Raw genomic sequence first — 22,792 nt, 5'->3', positions numbered from 1 at the left:
ATTTATTGAGATGATCATATGACTTTTATCCTTCATTTTGTTGATGTGGTACATCACATTGACTGATTTGTGAATGTGGAACCATCCTTGCATCCCTAGAAGAAAATCCATTTGATCATGGTGCATGATCTTTTTAATGTATTGTTGAATTTTGTTTGCTAGTATTTTGTTGAGGGTTTTTGCGTTTATGTTCATCAGAAATATTGGCCTGTAATTTTCTTTTCTTGTGGCATCATTGTCTGGTTTTGGTATCAGGGTAATGCCAACTTCATAAAATAAATTTGGAAGAGTTCCCACCTCTTGTATTTTTTGGAAGAGTTTGAGAAGGATTGGTACTAATTCTTCTTTGAATGCTTAGTAGAATTTGCCAGTGAAGCCATCTAGTCCTGGACTTTTGTTTGTTGGAATGCTTTTGATTACTAATTCAATCTCTTTACTAGTAATCACTCTATTCAGATTTTCTGTATAATCATGATTCAGTCTTGGTAGGTCTTATGCTTGTATGAATTTATCCATTTCTTCTAGGTTGTTTTATTTGTTGGCATATAATTGATCATATTTGTCAAAGATTCTCTGTTTTTTGATTCTCTAGTTTATTTATCTCTGTTCTACTTTTCACTATTTTCTTCTTTCTTGTTTTGGGTTAAATTTGTTACTTTTTTCCAGTTTTTTAAGGTGCAAGTTTAGGTTATTGACTTGAGATTTTTTGTCTTTTTTAATGTAAGCTATAATTTACCTCTGAGCACTGCTTTAGCTACATCCCATAAATTTTGGTATATTTTGTTGTTGTCATTTCACTCATCTCAAAATATTTTCTAATTTTCTTTGTGGTTTCCTCTTTGTCCCATTGGATAGTTAAGAGTGTTGTTTAATAAAAACATATGTGTGAATTCCTCAAATTTCCTCTTGTTATTGATTTGTAATTTTATCCCGTTGTGGTTGGAGTCCATACTTTGTACGACTACAGTATTTTTAAATTTATGTAATTTATTTTGTAGCCAAACAGATGGTCTATTCTGGAGAATGTTCCTTGTGCAGTTGAGAAGAATGTGCATGTTACTGTTGTTGATAGGAGTGTTTTAGTTTAGATAGATAAGATAGACAGATAGTTAGGTAGATAGGAGTGTTAAGTCTAGGTGGTATAGTGTTGTTCAAGTCTTATATTTCTTTGCTGATCATTGTCTAGTTGTTTTGGTCATTATTGAAGTCTCTGACCATAAATGTTGAACTGGCTGTTGCTCCCTTCAATTCTGTCAGTTTTTCATATATTTTGTGGCTCTGTTGTCATATTCACATGTGTTTTTATTTGCCATGTCTTCTTGATGAATTGACCTTTTTATATAGTATTCTTTTTGTCTTTCAAATCAATGTTCATCTTAAAATCTATTTTGTCTCATATTAATATAGCCACTTCAACTATCTTTTTGTTACTATTTGCTCAGAATATATTTTTCAATGTTTTTTCTTTCAAATTATTTGTCTCTTTGGATTAAAAGTGAGTATCTTTTAGAGAGGTTATAGTTAGATCAGGTGCTTTTTAAAAAAATCAATTCTATTACTCTATTTGTTAGTTGGAGATTTTAATCCATTTATTGTTAATGTGATTCCTAACAAGGAAGAACTTACTTTTGTCATGTCACCATTTGTTTTCCATGCATCTTTTGTCTTTTCTGTTTCTCAGTTCTTCCATTACTGCTTTCTTTGGTCAAATAGTTATTTTCTTGTGTATCATTTTAATTCACTTTAATTTCTTTTACTATGTATTTTTTAAGGTTGCTCTGGGAATTCCAATTAACACGTTAATTTATAGCTATCTTATTCAGATTAATAACACCTTAATTATAATACTATACATAAACTTTGCTCCAATATAGCCCTTGCCCCCCCTTTATGTTATTGTCGCAAATTACATTAATGTAATCATTAATATAGATTTAATATTGTTTTGTGAGTTGTTTTGTAAATCATGTAGAAAAAGAGAGTTACAAACAAAAACATATATATACTGACTTTTATATTTACTTCTGTAGTTACTTTTACCAATGTTTTTTATTTCCCTTTGAAGATTCAAATTACTGTCTATTGTTCTTTCATTTCAGCCTGAAGGATTCCCTTTAGCATTTCTTGTATGGCAGCTCTACTAGCAACAAATTTTCTATTTTTGTTTACACAAAGTATATTATTTTTTCATTCATTTTTGAAGAATGTTTTCACTTTATATAGACTTTTTAGTTGACAGGATTTTTTGTGTTTTTTTCCCTAGCATTTTGAACATGCCATCCCACTGGCTTCTGTACTAAACGGTTTCTGATGAGAAATCAGCTGTTGATTTTATTGATGACCTCTGGTGCATAATAAGATGCTTCTCTCTTGCTGCTTTCAGTTTCTCTCTTTAGCTTTTGATAGTTTGATTATAATGCATCTTTGTGTGCATCTTTTTGAGTCTATCCTACTTGAAGTTTGTGGAACTTCTTAGATGTGTAGATTTAAGTTTTTCATCAAATTTGAGAAGTTTTTGGCCATTATATCTTCAAATATTCTTTCTGTTCCTTCCTTTTCTTTTCTTCATTTTTCTTTATTCTTTTGTCTTTTTGCCCTTCTGACTGGATAATCTTGATAGACTTATCTCCAAATTCACTAATCCTTTCTTCTGCCTTCTCCAATCTACTGCTGAGCAAGTTTAGTGAATTTTTTCATTTCAATTATTGTAGATATAAACTCCAGAATTTCTTTTTTTTAAACTTTCTATCTTTTTATATATATTCTCTATTTGGTGAGACCCATTTTCATGGTTTACTTTTGTTCTTTGTCCATGGTACTTTTTAACTCTTGATCATTTTTATTATGGTTGCTTTAAAGTGTTCTTCGAATATCCAATGTCTAGGCTTCCTCAGAAACAGTTTCCATTAATTACTTTTGTTCCTATGCATGGGGTGTGGTTTTTTGTTTGGACCAGGGCACATCCTCTATTTAATGTTGGCTTAAGCAATGGTAGCTCTGTAGAGATTGCACCTCAACTGCCAATGTCTAATAGGTATTCATCTTGTGAATACCACAGGGATGAGGTAGGATTTTTCTCCTATCCTTGTATTTGATTCTGTAACACTCCAAACTGGTAAAATTTTTGCATTTGCGGTACAGTCATGCATTGCTTAACAATAGAGATACATTATGAGAAATGTGTCGTTATGTGATTTTGTCATTGTGTGAACATCGTAGAGTATACTTACACAAACTTAGATGGTATAGCCTAGTACACACCTAGACTATGTGGTACTTATCTTATGGGGCTGCAGTTGTATATGCAGTCCACTGTTGACAGAAATGTTATGTGTCGCATGACTGTACTTAATACTTGAGGATAGAATAACTACTGATGTAATTCTGAAGCCCCCAGTGTTTCACCAACCAAACACACGTTCTCTATTATTTTGTACAATTTCAGTCCTGGAATGAGTGTAGAAAGATTAATGGTGAGTGGCAGAATTCTGTCTACTTCTAAAAGTGGAGGAATGTCTACCTTCTTTTGTTGTTTGGCATGGAGCAGACAGTAAGGGAGATGAAATAACTTCTTACCCTATTCATTTTCTGTTTCATAAAACATTGCTTGTAAAGCTACAAGTGTATTTTTCTTAATCCAACACCTAGAGTTGAGTAGCAATTGGAAATTCTAGACTTAAGTAACAGGTTTTCTATCAGTCTTTATTTTTGGAAGACATGAATTTTCATCTTATTCTGCTTCTTCATAGGTATTTTAGTGATAAATTGGAGCTTCTGCAGCAGAAGTTCCCAGCCAGATGCACTTTAAGCTGGAAGAAGACAGTGTGTTCTTTGTGTTCACACATGTCCTGCAGCCAAAGAATGCTATCATACTCCTTTGGAGTTTTTGATTTTTTAAATTTTCCCCAGCAGGGCCAACCAAGACTTGCAATCTTTAAAGTTGATGAACTGTAAAGTGATCAGATTCACTTGACACTATGTAAAGCACAAAGCCTTTGGGTTTTATTATCTGTGCTGGATTTAATGAGCCATATGAGAAAAATAAAATTAACACCTCATCATTGTGGGATGTTTAAAACAAAGACAATTAGCAGCACAGGGAGATGTCCAACCTAATCTGAGGTCCTAGCAACCCTTAAGGGGTAGTTGTGCTGTTTGATGTGCTTCCCAGGAGTTGAGGACTGAGATTTCTGCATGGTTAGGTCCTGCTTTAGATGAAAACCTAGAGTGTGAGCAATCAGAGGGATGAGTGCTCTGGATGTGTTCTGTCATGTTGACTACATCAAATACACTTTCCTTGTAGATCCTGATTCCCTTTATAAACTTGAAAAAGAACAGAGGTTGCAATTAAACGAATGAGTCACCAAGTGAAAAATTCTTCATCAGCACCACACATCTGTGGGACAAATGTGAGAAACGAGCATGGGAAGTCACAAGGACTGCCGACAGGGACAGCTCATTTCACTTCCATCAGAAAGGACATTTAGCTTTCCTGAAACAGAGTTCAAAGGAGGAAACTATCAGTCTTTAAACACACACACATATGCGTGCACAAACACACATGGGTCGCCTTTGGGGTCATCTATCTCTGCTTCAAATCTGTGTTACCTTAAACTGAATCCTGAAGTCTAATGGTTTAGGCTGATTAAACTTCCATTTCTGGGGCATCTGACAGTGCATATATGGTATCTTAATTCTAAGAGTGAGCATTTATTAGCATTAACAAGAAACAAATCTGTGGCAATGGTTCAACTAGAAGTAGAGAAATAGATTGAACTGAGATGACTCTATTCTATTTAAGCCTGTAATGTTGCTTTACTTCACAAAAAACACATCCTTGCGCTTGGCTTGATAGCTTCAATCATGTGGCTGATCCTACCTTCCTCTCCCTGCACTTCTCCCTGCACCCAAATCCTATTTCTTCCCCACTGTTTCCCTCTAGATCAGTTCTGTCCAATAGCAATTATAGAAATGTTCTATACCTACACCACCTAATAACGTAGCCATTAGTCACACATACCTATTGAGGACTTGAAATGTGGTTAGTGCAACTGAAGCACAGAATTTTTAATATTAGTTCATTTTAATTAATTTAAATTAAAATTTAAATAACCTCACATGGCTAGTGGCTACTATATTGAACAACATAGCTGTAGATTCTTACTATTTCAAGTTTGGTCCCCACGCCAGTAGCATCACCTGGGAACTTTCAGGCATTGAGAATCTCAGACTCCACTCAGACATACTGAGTCTAAATCTGAAGTTTAACGAGCTTCTGGGTGATTTACATATTCTATAACGTTTGAGAAGTACTGCTCTAGGCAGCTATTTATTCTTCAAAATTCAAGTCTAGAGTCATTCCTTTAGGTAGCCAGGACCAGCTTATCAGCAGTAGGCACAGTGCCAAGGGCCCATATATTCATATTTATGCATACACAGTCATAAGTTATCATTTTATATATATGTATGGAAGAAGGGACCCATGAAGGTAAAAGTGCCTAGGACCCATGAAAGTCATAATGAGGCCCTATTGGTAACAGCTTTGCCTCCTAAGTCTGACTCAGTGCCGTCTCTTTCTCCCTTTCATGGCTTGCTGATCATTCTCACCCCACTGTGCTACAATTACACGCTCATATGCCCACTTTCCCATTATCCTCTAAGCGCCTTAAAGGCAAGAACAGTGTATCTTACTCGTATCTATAGCACTGAGTCTGTGTCATGTCGTACATCTGGTGCTCGATAAATGTACAAAGGAAGGATGGAAAGAAGGTGGGAGTAGATTCGAATAGATTTAGTAGTTACTTCCTACTGGAGGGAGTGAATACTTACAGACACATCTCTTAAGCTGATTTTGATAAGATGAAAATTGAAATCTAACCCTCAAAGTCACTATAAACCAGCCTCTCATTCGGAGGTCTTGGGAGGTTCTTGTGTTTCCTGCCAGAAAACCATGACGAATGAGCTCCGGTGAAAAGAAAGAGCACTGCTCTTAGGGTTAGGAAAACTCAGTGTTTTTCTTTATTGTGTCACTAATTGTTTTTACATTTTGACATGTCGTTTTACTTTTTATATCTCAACTTTCCATTGGTAAAATAAGATAATGAAGAGCTAACTCTTATTGACCTCTTACTATGGGTCAGTGACTTTTCTAACAGCTTCTAGTGATTAATTCATTTACTTTTCATAAAATCTTTATTGTCGTCCCATTTTAAGGGTGAAGTAACCAAGGCACAAAGAGCTTAACTATCTTGCTTAAGATCACACAGCTAGGCACTAATGGAGTCAGTCCTGAAACTCAGGCTGACTCCAGAGTCTAAGTTGAACCATTAGTCTATCTTGTCATAGATAGATGACTGCATCTCATATAGCGTTACGAACAGAGTTATGTTCCCCCCAAATTCATATGTTGAACTCCTAACACTTATTACCTCACAATGTAATAGTAGTTAGAGATAGGATCTTTAAAGAGATAATTAATTTTAAATGAGGCCGTTAGAGTGGGCCTTAATCCAATATGACTGATGTCCTTATAACAAGAAATTAGGACACAGATGTGTACAGAGGGAAGACATGTGAAGACATGGGAAGGAGATGGCCATCTACAAGCCAAGGAGAGAGGCCTCAGAAAAAAATAAGTTGGCCAACATCTTAATCTTGATCTTGGACTTCTAGCCTCCAGAACTGTGAGAACATAAACTTTTATTCTTTAAGCCATCTGGTCTGTGGTACTTTGTTATGGTAGTCCGAGTAAGCTATTACGTATAGCATGAGACTTCTTAAATAATAATAAATGAAGGCTTAGTTTTTCCTACTAAAACATGAAAATGTAGGCTCTCATTTACTTATTCATTCATCCAACAGACATTATCTTCTATTATGTCAAAGCACTATATTGGTTGCAGCAAAAGATAAAATTACGTAGATATGTCTATATGATTATATCATAAATTAATATTTTATTGATTTGTTCTCACTCTCTCCCATCAGAATGTAAGCTCCAGGAAGGCAGACTGTGTTGAATAAATATCTGTGGTTTGGGTGAATGAACGAGAGAGGCTGTTGAACAAGGTCCACTGTTTGGGTCATGGGATAACATTCTAAACAGGCTGTTGTTGTTGTTGCTATTTTACTACACCCTCTCTGTCCTTCTTTCTAAACGCATCTTTCTTGTCAAACACCAGCAACACCCTCCCTCTCAGTTCCCAGCTAGATGACTTACATTTTCTCTGGCTCCCCTTCTTCCTAGCTCTTTGACACTTTTGGTTAAGCCTTTCGCTTCCTCCTCCAGCCTCACAGGTCCCTCCCTCTGTGCCCTTCCTTGGTGCAGCATTACAAAATCTTCAACTCTTTCTGGTAAAATAGACACTTTTTGGATAATGGATGTGGAATAAAGATGGTTGGAGGAGAAGGTGAGAAGAGAGAAAATTGAGCTGGCAACTTCAGGATTTACTTTGATGGGCTGGGTGAAGGAGGGAATTTTGTGATCATTGTGAACAGTCTCCTGTTGAGACTTTTCATTTCATCAAAGAAGAACCCTCTTTTCAAGATGCCTACAATCCAATAGTGAGCAAAAGACATCTGGATTAAAAAATGACAATACTAAAAAAAAAAAGTGATAATTTTCTATTAGTATGCCCAGCTCTATGTTTTAGTTATCTATGGCTATATATCAAATTATCCCAAAATATAATAGTTTAAAAGAACAAATATTTATTATCTCACAATTTTTGTAAGGAAAGGGTCTAGATGCAGCTTACATTGTTATTGGCAGGATTCCGTTCCTCACAGTTTACTGGACTGAGTTCCTTGGCTGGTGGGTGTCTCCATAAGCAGCTCACAACATGGCAGCTGGCTCCCATTGGAGCAAGCAAGCCAAAGAGCCAGGGAGAGTGAGCAAGATGAAAGCCACATTCTTTTTAAACCTAATCTCAGAAGTGACACTCCTCACTTTCACCTCATTCTATTTGATAGCAGCAAGCGACAAAGTGTGGCCCTCAGTCAAGGGTAGGGGATTATACAAGGGTGTGAATACTAGGAAGTGGGGATCATGGGAGCCATCTTAGAGACTACCTACCACACTCAAGTTGCCATTTAGTAGATACACTGTGAGAGGCACAGAAAAAGGACAAGGAAACTTTGGAGAAGGAAGGGGGTATAGGAAAGGCTCTTTAGAGGAGAAGACCCTTTATTGGACTTTGATGTTGAGTAGCATTAGGTCATGTAGAAGTGAGGGAAACATGTGTATAAGGAAAGAAATAGCACCAATGAGAACCTGGAGGAAAGAAAACGGGACAGAAAAAATATTAGATCTGGTATCATTAAAGGTGTCATTCTATGTACACCATTTGTGACTTTTACTATATGCTGAAGTAATGAAGTCTTCTTCTTGGTGAGTGGTGGCCTGTCTTAGTCAGCTCGGGCTGCTGTAACAAAATACTATGCACTGAGAGGCTTAAACAACAGAAATGTATTTCTCACAGTTCTGGAGGCTGGAAGTTTGAGATCAGGGTCCCAGCACGGTCAGTTACTGGTGAAGCCTTCTTCCTGGCTTGCAGGCAAGTGCCTTCTAGATGTATCATCACATGGTGGAGATAGAGAGGTTGAGAGAGAGAGAGAGCAAGCTATCTGGTTTCTTCTTATAAGGACATTAATCCCACCTTAAGACTTCATCTAAACCTAACTACCTCCCAAAGGCCCCAGTTCCTAACACCAGCTGCTTGGGGGTTAGGGCTTCATCATATGAATTTTTGGAGACACAAACATTCAGTCCATAATATGATCTTGTTCAGAATTTTTGCAAAAAACCTAAAATTCTTGAAGAATGAAACTACAGTTCTTGAGACGTTTAAATCCAAAGATTTAAAAAGACAGATGTCACTGTGTTCATTTGGTTGGCTTTTCCTCAATTTTGAAAACCATCCATGCTCATCCTTCCTCTCTTTCTCTGCTCTTTTGGTTAATGTACTTGCCATGTGGTGATTTTGCAGCACAACCATCAAAATTTTCAGACCTGTTCTAAAGTATTTATAACTTGGGTTGCTTTAGAAGTTGAAAACAAAAATGCAAATGATTTATGGTGACAAAAGGTTTTGAACTATGCAATAAATAATAATATTAAGTAGCAAGTGCAACATTTGTTTTTGTTTCCAACCAGAAGAAAGTTCTTCCTAGGGGATTGCCTGAGTCTAAAAGAAGACATCAAGCATTAAGCTTATACTACAAAGACCAGCCGTACATTCCAAGTCGAAAAGGAACAGACTCTCTTAAGAGTGATCTTCACATCTTCTTGCCTGCTCCCTGCTGTCACTGACAGTAGAGAAGAGGAACATTTATCTATGTGGAAGCAAATGTTTCCGTAATAAAGAAATCTAAAGTATAAGCACTTGGTTAAAAATAGACTAACCGACATTGATTCCTTGAAAAAAATTATTCAGCAATGTATGTAACAGGTAAGTTTCTGAATTAAATACAAATGTTTCAAAGTCTATGGCTATATTTTAAGTAGCTTGTTTTGGGGCTCTAGAGAGAAAGAATGATTGAGAATAAAAATTAAGAATTGTTTTATCTTTCCCATTAGTCACATTTTTTAAAAGCATCATTCATTTTTATTTAAAATTCTGGGCAAATTTCAAAGTTATACTTTGAGTTACCTATTAATACAATATCGAAAGGTCTGAGATTTTAACTTTAGAAATGTTTTGACATTTTTATTCATTTTACTGTTCAATCTATTACTTTAACGCCATCAGAAAATGGGGGAAAATCTAATGATTTTAATTAACTGAAAAGGGAAGGCATACAAATGATCTGTTGCCAGGAGATGTAAAAATACGTCTCATTAAAGGTACTATGTCAACACTGGGTGTTGGTGGCTGCAGGGGCAGGGGTGGGTAGGTGAGGGGTGGAGCTGTAGGGGGAGGCTATGAAAGGCGAGAAGAGGAAGGCTGTTTTCATGCTAATATATAGTGTTATGTTATCCTGAATTGTGGCTTATCTTTCTTTCTTCCCTCCATCCCTTCTTCCCTCTCTCCTTTTTTTTCCTCCTTTGCTTTCTTCCTTTCTTAAGTGGAGAGATAAAACAATTTCCTGTAAATTTGAGAATGAGTTAGAGGTAGGTCAGTGGGGAATTGGAAAGACCTGATGACCTCTAGGCACATATATGATTTAGGAGACTCCTGAGATACATCTGGAGTCTACTTTCAGTCTTCTTCTTTAAAAGCATTGTTTATCACATAGCAGTCCCCATGCAAATAAATTTTTGGCTATGTCTATATGTATAAAATAATGGACATTAGCAGAGTTGGCCCATGCATTTCCTCCATTTTGACAAGTGATGGTGATCCTGGGGCAAAGAGAGATTCAGCCTCAGTTTTCTGGGTCCGATGTGAAAATGGCCAATATTCGCAGATCAGCCGTTCTCACAGACTGTTTGCCGGGCCTAAAGAGACACATTCGGTGTGCTGTCTTCTCTTCCAAACTTTCTGAGCTACATTACTTCTTTTGGAGAGCTAATTGGCTTGCTCGAGTAAATTATTACAAGAATCACTTTTGGTCCTTACCAAAATATCAAGTTGGTTGAATGAAGTTTTGTTTAAAAAGATTAAAAAGAAATATATCCTGCCCGTGTTCAATCAATCAGTTAACCCCATCAGTTCACAGTCTATTGGAATTGATTGCCCCACCTCCTTACTCTCAGAGAATGCAGAAGTCATCAGGCAGGGACAACCCCCATTTCCTTCCTTGCCCTGGCCCCTACAGATTCCTCTCTCCACACCCATTCTTGGCTTCTCGGATCCTATGTCAGAGAATGAGATTTATCTGTCTTTGAGATTCTGTCTTCCTAAGGTACCTTGTCCTATCAGTTTTGCCCTACTCCCCACCTCCACTGCACCCTCCACACCTTACCCTCAACTTATCTATTGATAAGATCTATTGGCTCTTTCCTTTAGCCAATAAAATATGCTTTCCTATGAAACAACAATAAAATAAAGCCTCCTTTAAAGTTATGAATACCTCTAATTACCATCCCATTTCTCTCCTTCTCACAGTTCACCTCATTGAAAAAATAGGCATCTTGCATCTACTCCTCCATCTGGTGCCATCCAGTTTCCATTCTCCCCTTTCTATTGCATCTGCTTTTGCTAAAGTCAACAATTAACGTCAAATCTAATTGATGCTTTCCGATTCTTGCCTTATTGACCTCTGTTTGATCTCATGCCTTTGCCACTCACTCTTCTTAGAGGCTTCACTTTCTTTGGCATTTCTTTGGCATTCTGAAATCAGAACTATTACTTCTGATTTTCTTCCAACATCTCTGAATGCAATTTCTCCTTCTTCTTTATGTATTTCATTCCCTCTGTTTCTCCCTTGGGGAGAATGCTCCAATGCACCATCCAGATCACCCATAAGGAAGGAAGTGCTATGCCCCCCAGCATTTGTGAGCGCTGCCAGAAGTTGGCCCTCAGGTGCCAGCCTTTTGGAGCATTGCCTTGGTGGCAAACCACTGCTTCACTTGAGGTCATGCCTCATCAAGGGAGAGCCTACAAGCAAACACTGATCAACACAGGGCCATCAAGACTCCCTAACCTCGTATCTGAAGAGTTATTCTGGCTCTCTGGGGTTTGCCAGCAACTCAGCAGCAGCTCATATTTGCCCTAGGTCCAATCATATTTCCTCTCCCTTCCTTCTACAAGTGTACACCCCACAAGAACTTCCTAATACACATCCTGCATGCTCATCTCCACCTCAGGGCTGCTTCCTGAGGAACCCAATCTGCAGTACCCCTGAAATGTTTGACTAAGTGGATCACTAAATTATTAAAACTAAAATTAAGTAGTTTTCATGAACATTCTGAAAATTATTGACCTGGCCTTATCAGAAATGAGGAATTGTCTTGGAGTTTCTGCACGCAAACACTTTACAATCTAATGAGGAAGAAATGATTACAAAACATTGAAAAAAGTAACTACGATATCGGAAAAGTAAAAGTCACAATTTTGCATAGGTTGTGTCCTTTGCAATGCATTTTAGCCCTCAAATTCTTTTATAACCTAAGTAAAAAGTTAATAAAGATGCCAAAGAATAACTAAAATATGTCGGAATGAGTAGTTACAATAAATTTATGTAGAACCATGCAGGTTATAATGAACTTTCATGGGCATTATCTCATTTGATTTTTAAACCATTTGCGTGAAGTGAGGTTATTATCACAAGTTTATGAGTCAAAAAGTGAACTCTGAGAGTTTTAGTGGTCTGGCTGAGACCACACAGCTAGGAAACAGAGTTAATTTAGCCTGGGGAGGAAATGAGAAGTGCCACCTTCCTGTTTTTGTCCCTTGTCCATCCTCTGTTATGGCACAGGATCGATGTGGCCAAGAATGTCATGTGCTCCTGATTCCATACTAGCCTTTGTCTCATCTCTCCTTTGACAATAGTTTAGAAGAAGAGAAAAAGGTCTTCAGTTAGTGTTCTGTCCATCCTCGAGGTCTGATAATCTTAGTACTTCTTTCAAGATTTCTGTTTAGGTTGTTTTGCTTTCAGTTTTATCACTACTTATCTCTTTATTAACACTCTCTTCTCTTTTACTCATAGTTTTAAGCCAGTACCATCCAATAGAACATTCTGCGATGATGGAAATGTTCTACATCTGAGCCCATCAGTATGGCAGCCACTAGTCACTGCAGTTATCAAACACTTGAAATATGGTTAGTGGACTACAGAAGTGACTTTTTAATTTCATTCAAGTTTAGTTGATTTAAATTTAAATTTAAGTAGCCACATATGGTCTGTGCCTACTGTATCAGACAGTGTAGTCTATGCTTTCTCTGATGCCAGAGCCCAGCTCTCTCAAGTCTCCGGGTTCCCTTCTCCCATCCTGATTTCTTTGCTATGAAGAGGATGCACCTCCACCTTTTTCTCCTGATCCCATTCTTTGCCTATCCAGCCCCAGTGCTGTAGATTCCAGTTCCCACTATGCACTTCTGAAGGTAGGGGGATGTCCCGAAGATGGATACACCAGGCAAGTGCTGCCATAGGGACTATGACCAAAGAGACTACTTAGTCTCTGGATGGCACTAATTCTAATATATAGTAGAAATACTCTGAAACTTACCTTGATTTTTTTCTCATGATATGGGAAAAAAGAAAAAAAAAAGCTTTCTTTAAGCTTCCCCTAGTTTGCATAGATTTTATATATGACGGATTAGTTCACCATCACTCTGAGTAAATGCTTTTACATCTCTGACTCACATATTGCCTTTTCTGCTTAGCAAGGCCCGTTCTCATTTGTTCCTATCAATACTCAAAATGTCCCTTCTGCCCAGTATTTCTCACTCTGAATGAATGACTCACTTCTGTGTGTCTTCATAGCTCTCTATTGCCTCGCTCATTACAGCCTGAACAGATGATAAGGATTTGTGTTTCCTTGTCTGCTCTACAGAATTGAGGATTCTTTGAGGGTCGTGCTGCACGATCCTACTATCCCTCACTGCAGAATAGAGTGCCCGGTGCACAGTAGCATCTCAGTAACTCTTCCGAGAATTGACATGTCCTCTTGGGCTCTGAAAGTCCCACCCTCTCTTCACCAATCCATTGACTTCTTTTTCCTAAGACCCCACTTTCAGAAAATAGTGTTCTGAGATAAAATTTCCTTTCACACACTCCTCTAATTGTGCTCCCCTCCCACCAGTGCCAGTGTAGATTCCATTTAAATAAACGTGGGTTCTAGAACGTTTGTTTATCAACTCATCTCATTTCTCTGTGTGTATGTGTTATTGTTGCATTTTATTCATTTCTGGTATATTTGTCACATATTTCTTTCTATTTTTCACAAATAATATGACAATGGAAGCAACATTATCTATTAAACATCTCCAAGAATCAGAAGTGTTATTGTATGGCTTAAAGTTGTCTTTACAATCTTTCTGTACCTCATCGTGCCTCCAACTCTTCTATTTTTCATCACTATCCTTAATTATGCCAATAAGCCCCATGATGAGACTGCCCCAATAGTAAATTCTCTGTAATTATTATCTCTTGTGTATGCCAGATGCATCTAAATTCACAAAAGCTCAATATGCATTTGACAAGTTATTAAATACTAAACCAAAATGTGCTTTAACACCTACACATGTGAACTGCTGCAGTAAATAAAAGTTTCTGCTGATGAAAGGTATGTATCCTGTTTGATGATTTCAATTAAACCACTTCAGATGTGAGATTTAAAACATTCATTTTCCCAATCCGAGCTGCCTTTCCTGGGTAGTTCGAATGTGATTCTTGGATCCGTTTGGCTCGTGACATGATGCTATATTGAATATTTTTCTAGCTGAAAATTTGGTTTTTGGTCACGACCAGGCTTATCTCCTTGTGCATTGTTATTATGCCTGTCAACAGAGTATCCCTGGGATTGCACCCTCAGAACTTGAATAAATTTGTTGATCTGCAGAAGTGAGATTCAAGATATCTTAACAAGGAATGTGGCACCAACCAGTTAGAATGGATATCTCCAGGGCCCCTGGCGCTGAATTCTGGAGGGCCCCCACTGGGCCAGGCTTTCACCCTTTAGCCATAGGAGAGTTCTTGGAAGTATCTGAAGTGAGATGTCAAGGCAGCCAAAGCAACAGTGGGGGATGACACTCAGGGCCAGGATAGCAGGTTTTACCAACTGGTGTGGAGTAGTTCAATATCAGTGCATACTTGCTGAATATCAGCCTGAGTGTTACGTTTATTTAGGATTCAGCAGGAAAATAAAACAGTTGTCCAGGTGTTCAGAATGTGTGTTAGAAGAGTTAACGTTCATCTACCACTAGACTTTTCTTTGGTTTCACAATTGTATTGGTCGTGAAACAGTTACAAAGAGGACACGTTCTGCTTGGAGCAGAATTCACCCCTTTGTGCTGAGAGAGAGTTAATACATTGTCTGGGTTGGGAGAGACCTGAATGCTCAGACTCACACTTCAGAACTCAGGTAGGAGTTGGGTGGTTTTTCCTAAGTGACCCTTCTCCCTGAGTTCAAGTGATAAATAGAACTGAGCTCAGCATGAGGGGTGGGAGATTGTAAGAAAGAACATTCCAGGAAGAGGGAGCATGATGTGCAAAGGCTCAGAAGGGAGAAAGGTCAAGCCATGGCAAGTTGAGACAACCCTCAAGTTGGTTAGGATTGCTGGAGGGGTGGGAGAGGAATGGTCGCAGGCAGGGTTGGCAAGAGAAGGCTGGAAAGGTATACAGGAGCTGGGTATAAAAAGGTTATAATGTAAAAAAAAATGTACATTCATTCCAAGACAATAGTAATGAAAGGATTTGGAGCAAGGAGGAGCAAATCTGCCTCCATACAGAGGATAATGGCAGATCACTGTGGGCCTTGGAAGTGGGGCTCAAAGGAGGTGAGCCTTCCATATGGAGAGAGACAGGAATTGCCTGTTTTCATTTATAAAATCAGAACTTTCCACAACTTTTATTACAGGAGGTTTCCTACAGAAGCTTTTTATAACCACTGAACGGCCTTGGGGAAGTGCTGGTGTGAAGCTTTATGGTAGAGTCAAATCCTATTTATTGTTTAAAAAAAAAGTCTTTGGGCATGAGGTCAAGATGTTGGAGGCTATCACACAGTCCTAGAAAGGTCTATTTGATCACCTCCAACTGAGTTATAACCCAGGCCACTAATGGCATGAAAATTCTCTCCCAGCGTGGCTTTCTCCTTTGAGCAAAGCTCAGTCAGAAGCAGCCAGCCTATTGCCCAGTGATTAGAACCCATTTGCAACTGGAGCTCTGTGTGTGTGACACTGCAGGCATGAGGTACAGAGGCCTGCCTCATGATCAGATTAACAAGGAGTTTATCCCCTCCTCTCTAGCTTCCAGCATTAGCATCTCAATGATAACTTGGGGATGCTGAGCCCCTGAAGGGGTGGAAACATCCTCTGAGGAGGTTGTGTGAACCAATTAGCTTCCCAATGCAAACTTACCAGAAATACTGTTTTGTTTCCTAAATACTAGGAGGTTTGAGATGTTATAAAAATCAGGTTATTAGATTAATAGCTCACTTTTTTGACTATTTGCAAACTTTTTTTTTTTTAAAGATTGGCACCTGGGCTAACAACTGTTGCCAATCTTTTTTTTTTTTCCTGCTTTATCTCCCCAAACCCTCCCTGTACACAGTTGTATATCTTAGTTGCAGGTCCTTCTAGTTGTGGGATGTGCGACGCTGCCTCAACGTGACCTGAAGAGCAGTGCCATGTCCGCGCCCAGGATCTGAACCCTGGGCCGCCGCAGCGGAGCACGCGAACTTAACTTAACCACTCGGCCACGGAGCTGGCCCCTGCAAACTTTTTAACTACAATAATTATTTGCCTCAATAGAATGAGGCAAAGTAAGAATTAGTTAAATGGTCCTTTCATTGTATTGCCTAATAAAATTTAGATTGCCTTTTTAAAATAATTGTATTACACACAGAATGGGTCAAATATCTTGGATATAATGAGATATGTTTTATTTCACTTAACAAACCCTCACATATCATCTCATGTTCCAGATGCTTTTCTAAGAGCTATTCTAATCTTTGTCTAATTTTCCTCACTTCCCAATTTGACAGATGAGAAAACTGAGACAAAGGAAAGAGCACTTTTTTCAAATGGATGGCCAATTCTGCTGGATTCGGGTCTAACTTCTGATTACTGACTTTTTACCAAGCATCAGGGCAGGTGGTTCAGTTCACACAGGTGTCCCTGAGGATCTGTTTTCTCATCGGGTCTTCAGTGGTCTTTCCATACAATTCATGTCTGAGCAACCCCTTGGCCTTATCCATCTAGCCCTTTGAAGTCCATATACTCTGGCTTTGGCTATTTCTCTGGCCCCTTCTAGGAGGATCAAGACTCATGACATTGTTTTCATACCAGATTATCTAAGGCTTCATCTGCTGCATGAACTGTTGAGGTATTTCTTCCTTAGAGTGTTATTGTCTCCAAACTGAGGATTCATTTATGCATTTATTCACTCTTTCATTCAACTAATATTTTTTAGGTAGCTTCTAGGCACTAGGAAAACAGTCATTAAATACACTGGCAGCAAACGTCCATTCTATCACCAGTCATACAGGCGATCACAATTACTAAGATAGTGATAAGGGCTGTTGGGACCCTTCGTTATATACACTTTCATCAATTAGCTTGAGTTGTCTCCAAAAGCAAAGCCTGAGCCAAGAACTTGTGTGCTGGAGATGATCCCCAGTAGTTGGAGTGAGGGAATGGAGAGAGTAGAACAAGGAAGAGGGAAAAGTCAACATAAGTATGCACAATCAAGTTGACAACCATGGTGAACACTTGGGGATCAATTTTCCCTGTATTTTCTGAGAAGGTTATAGAGTGTTTTTCAGAGCTTCCACTTAAGTATTGAAAGGGAAATGCAGATATACATTGGCTTCTGCTCCCTATTCTTAGGATGCACATCACTCTTACCAAGTAACAGCAAGATGCTGTCATTGCATTGTTCGTTGAAATTCACATGTAACTGTTCAGTGAAGCCGTGGCTGGAAGCAAAGGGGAGGCCAAAGTGAGGAGGTAGGGTAAAGAGGCGTTTGAAACAGTCCAACCTTTACACTGCTCGTACTCATTCATGCTTACATTAAGTCAAATCTGCCTGTGAGTCTTCAATCTCTGCAAATACTTTACACACAAGGATTAGTGGAACAAGTCCCAGTTTCTACAGCTGTAAATCATCCCAAGTCCATCAGAGATATTCAACTATCTCCATCCTCAATTACCCATCCTAGATTCCCTTGCTTCATCTGGCCTGAGTTATTTGTCTGGTGGGGTGAGGCAGACTTTTATTCCCAAAGTGTTTGAGCATTTAGATTCTTTGCCATTGTTTGACTTTATTTGCTGTAATCATTGCTCATTGCCACTACCAGGAATGGAAACAAGAAATACCCCTGTGAAGAGTTCCAGACATGCTCTGTCAGCCCCTGTTTTGTAGCAGCAACCCTCACTCTTCATGACAGTCTGTGTCAACTACACCCAAGAGTAACTCCTTTTGTTGTTGTTGTTTTTGTTCTGTTTTTGACAGCTGATCTACCAGCATGAGTTCCTTGAAGTGACCAGGTGGTAGTTGCCACTTCAGGTTCAATGGAATGCTTACCTTATCTTCTGGTGGAAGCCTTCCTTCCCTGGGACCTATGGTGACTAATTGAGAAGATCCTAAGGTGTGGGGACAGGAAGCAGCAATTCCTCAAGTGACTGAGAGCAACAGCGAAATAGGCAACCTCTATCCCTTGATTCCTGGATTCATGTAGCCTAGCCTTTGGGGCCAGAGTGCTGGATATTGGCCATTGGCCTCAAGCTGTGCTGCATCTGGAAGACAGAACCAACATTGCAGACTATTCTTATCAAGCCGGCACCTTAGTCATCATTTTATTATAGGTTAGCTCCTTCTGATGATGTAGCGTACAGCTGGATTAGTGGATCCTGCGATCACGTGCCCAATAGCTCACCTTCTTTGCCATAAAATAGGTCCCTTATTTTAAGCTGGTATTATGTATGATGACTCTAGAGTTATCCTGTGTACCTGATTAATGACTTCTCTGCACTGGATGACCTGAGGTGATCACTAATATGAAACACAGAATCCACATTTCTATGATCTCAACAACAGATCTACATAGAACTCTTTGCCCGGCCATGGCTTGAATCAGAGCTCAGGTGAGGCTTATAGGAAAATGAGGAGGAACAAGAAATACCTGACACAATGCTGTACTGAATTACTTGTTCATTTTACTATATTGATCCCTAGATGATAAGACCATTTAGGGGAGAGGCTATATCAAATTAATCCTGGCATAGCCAGCACTTAGCACAGTGTTTGGGATTTAGTGAACACTTAGGTCATTTTATTTTTTAATGTGAAGCATTCATGAATATGTGCATAGAGATCTTTTGGGTCTGCTTCTGTTATGAATAGGGGAGAGAAATAAAGGCTAGTGATGGGAGGGACTTATCTAAGTTCCTCTGTCCACTTAGTAGCAAAGGCAGGGGTAGCTCTTCAGTCTGATCCCAAGACCACAAATCTTCATCGTATGTGATGTTTCATAGAGTAAAATCTTCTTGGTGGAGACTGGCCATAGTTTTATTTGTTTATTTTTTTTGAGGAAGATTAGCCCCAAGCTAACATCCGCTACCAATCCTCCTCCTTTTGCTGAGGAAAACTGGCCCTGAGCTAACATCCTTGCCCATCTACTTTATATGTGGGACTCCTGCCGCAGCATGGCGTGCCAAGAAGTATATAGGTATGCACCCAGGATCCGAACCCACGAACCCCAGACGCTGAAGTGAAATGTGTGAACTTAACCGCTGCACCACTGGGCTGGCCCCTGAGCATAGTTTTTAACAACCCAAGACAATCAAAGCAAATGAGTCTCATTTGGTTAGTGGGGAAATGTTATCCAGTAGCCTGGACTTCAGATTTGCATCTTATAATGAAGGAATATGTAATATGAGTATGCTATTTATTATCAGAACAGGCTAATTTTATAATTCTTTATAATTTTATAACCTGAATTTACTCTCAGAAACCAATGTCTCTTTGATTGTCTTGCGGTTGTTAAAAATTATGTCCAATCTTTGAAAATTATCGCTTCTTCATGTGTTCCCACAAACTTTACTCTCTCCTCCTTTCCTGTGCCCTGATAGAGCTTAAACTAAACAGTGGTTGGGATTACTAACATTGTACATTGAAAGAAAATAAAAGAGTTGAGTTGAGGGGGTATTTCAGAGGGAGGAAGCATAGACTAATGATTAAGAACAAAATGTCATTCTGAAGAGCAATCGGGCAGTTTTTAGTCAAGTTAAGTATTCTTATAAGCCGTGACTCCTACTCTTGGGTACCTAGCTTAGATAGAGTCTCATATAGATTCATAAGGAGAATGTATGAAGATGTTATACAGTGTTGTTAGTATCGTGGTGGAGTGGAGCAAATTCAATGTCTCTCACCTGAGGACTGAATAAATGTATTGGTTTGAATACCAGTACAACTGAGCTAAGAAAAGACAACATAATAGAGGCTTAAACAAGACAGAATGTATCTTATATATATATACATATATGTCCATTTTATAGACATCTGAGTCTCAGTACTCCAAGGCTAATATGGCAGCTCCATAGTGTTTATGGCAAATATTCCTTTTATTTTGATTCTTGGCCATCTCAAGACTTATTCTGCCTTGTGGTCTAAAATAATTGCTCTGGCTTCAGCCAGTGGGAAGAGGGAAAGGAAAGAGGGTAGGGAAAAGGGAAAGGACAAATTACTGACACTCATATGTCATTATTCAGAATATAAGTCACGTGGCCACATCTAGCTTCAAGGAATCTGGGAAATGTAGTTTCTAGCTGGATAGCCATGTTCTCAGCTGTCCACTACTACTAAAGGAAGAAGGAGGAATGGATATTGGAAAAGAACCAGCCCTCTCTGGCATTGTAAGATTATGATAAATATATAATGCTGAATAAAATGTGGCAACAGAATCAATAAACTGTGTGTATTCCAACAACATGGATGGTTCTTAAAAACAGAATGCTGAGTGAAAAAGAAAAAAGAGAGAGAATGAGAATGGGCTAAAAGAGAATACATTAATGAATAAGCACAAATATATAAATAATTCCTGTAAACAAGTACAGGGCCTTGAAAGGACAAAGGATAATATTGTGCTAAGAAAGAAAGGTTTAGTCAGCCAGATCTCCATACTAAATTTGGTTCTAGCCATATGGTCTATTGGAAGTTATGTAAATGCTTTAAGGACTATTTTTTTCTGATGTGAAAATAATTGTAATATACTCATCTTACAAGGGTAGGATGAACTTGTATACTTAAAGCACTTATTGTGGTGCTTGACAAAGTAAATTCCCAGTAGATATTAGTTGCTTTACTATTTATTTATTATTGCAAAAGAAATCTACAATTTCTTAAGAAACTGTGTGAATGTATGAGATCAGGGCTTTGTGTAAAGCTGACTCTTGGTAAATGTTGGTTGGATGCATGATAAAAGAACAGAGAGCGTATTGACCACAGTTGTTAGAGAGGAATGAGCTGGGAAATATTCAGTCACATATCAAACATTTATTAAGTGTCTCTTACGTGTCAGGCCCCTAGGATACAAAGGTAAGAACTAGTGTGGACCCTCCCCAGTGCAGGTGAAGGCAATTAATAAAAAATCATACAAACACATGTAAAATTCCAATTGCTATAAATACAGTGAAGGAGAGAGATACTCTTAGGGGTGTGTGTGAGTGCATGTGTGTGTGAGTGCATGTGTGTGTGTGTGTGTGTTTCTATCATATATGTACACAGACAGAGGTTTGACCCACTCAGTTGAGAAAATGCCTTCTGAGGAAGTGATGCTTGAATAGACAAAGATTAGAAATTAACTAATTAGGAAAATAAATTAAAGGAAAGAGGTTCCAAGGCAGAAGTAACAGCATAGGAAAAAGCCCTGTGACAGCCAGGCGTGGAGAATACGGTGGACTGAAACAAATACAGTGGGACTGGAGCAGAAAGAACACAAGAGCATGTGTTATGAGTTGATATGGGAGGGTTTGTACAGGAAAAACTATATGGGGAGCACAGGCTATTTGAAAGGATTCTGTCTTCCCTCCCAGGAAGGAGCACTGTGTTCGTTTTCTTTGGTACTGTAAAAAATTACCACAAACTTAGTGGCCTAAATCCAAATTTAGTGTCTTGTAGTTTTGGAGGTCAGAAGTCCAAAGCCAGTTTCACGGGGCTAGGATCAAGGTGGTGGCCGGTCTGGTTCTTTCTGGAGGCTCTGAGAGGAGAATCCCTTGGAAGGAAAGAACGTTTCCTTGCATTTTCTTGTTCTAGTGGCTGCCTGTATTCCTTGGCTTGTGTCTCTTCTTCCATCTGCAAAGTGCATCACCCCAATCTCTCCTTCTGTCATCGCATCACCTTCTGCTCTGACCCCAAACTCTCCTGAATCTCTTTTATAAGGACCATTGTGATTACCTCAGGCCCACCCAGATAATCCGGGATAGTCTACCCATCTCAAGATCCTTACTCAGTCACGTTTGCAAGTCCCTTTTGCCTATAAGACAATATTCACAGTCTCTGATCATTAGGATGAAGACAATGGGGGCCATTATTCAGCTTACCATAGAAGCCATTGTGTTTGTTTAAGCAAGAAAAATGGCATGTTCAGGTTTGCGTATTTAAAAGTTCACTGTGATTGCCTTGTGAAGGACAAATAGGAAGAGGACAAGATTTATGTTGGTGAACCAATTTTGAGGACACTGCAGTGGTCCTGGTGAGAAGAGAAGGAAAAGAACTTCATCAGGAGATGTGAGCTATAACATCTTGGCTAAAAGAGTCCCAGACAGTTGAGTTATCAAGAATCTTAGAGAACACTATCCATGTTGTACTGGGTCTGGCTCGTACTGGTTTTCAAGAGCTGATGTGTGCCTCTAGCCTAACTCCACATTCAGTATGTTGATGTCTTGAAATCGGCCATGGTGGAAGTATTCACACCATTGGAAATTAGCAATCACTAGAAATCAGGATTCTCCCGACACCCCGAGATCAGTTTACCAGCCCCCCATGGACACTATGTAACCTACAAATGGGCTAAGTGTTCTCCTGCCTTCTCAGGCTCTGCTTCCAGTAGCATTGAGCTCATTCTTCAACCTGCTGTTGACCAGTCTTCATTCTTAGACATTTCTTTGTAGACACCAACAAATAGTAGCGGAGGCTGCTTTTTCAGGATGGGATCTCTTCCTCCCACTTAAGTATTTTCTATGAATTT

General features: G+C 38.9%; 1 long non-coding RNA gene across 2 annotated transcripts in view; it reads left to right on the top strand.

Moving 5' to 3' along the window:
• LOC139078433 (uncharacterized) overlaps nucleotides 1-22,792 on the top strand; it is a 54,918-nt gene that overhangs the window by 19,161 nt on the left and 12,965 nt on the right. Inside the window, exons 2-3 of one of the 2 annotated variants that reach the window (XR_011531363.1) lie at nucleotides 9,155-9,449; nucleotides 18,058-18,689. This is a non-coding gene — a long non-coding RNA (uncharacterized lncRNA). Of the gene's footprint in view, nucleotides 1-9,154; nucleotides 9,450-18,057; nucleotides 18,690-22,792 lie in introns of those variants that run through there. The other variant, XR_011531364.1, reaches the window with a different exon arrangement.

Source organism: Equus przewalskii, chromosome 22 (genome assembly GCF_037783145.1).
Source record: "Equus przewalskii isolate Varuska chromosome 22, EquPr2, whole genome shotgun sequence".
Classification (NCBI taxonomy): domain Eukaryota; kingdom Metazoa; phylum Chordata; class Mammalia; order Perissodactyla; family Equidae; genus Equus; species Equus przewalskii.
Note: the sequence above shows the minus strand (reverse complement) of the source record. Positions and strands in the feature narration are given on the sequence as shown.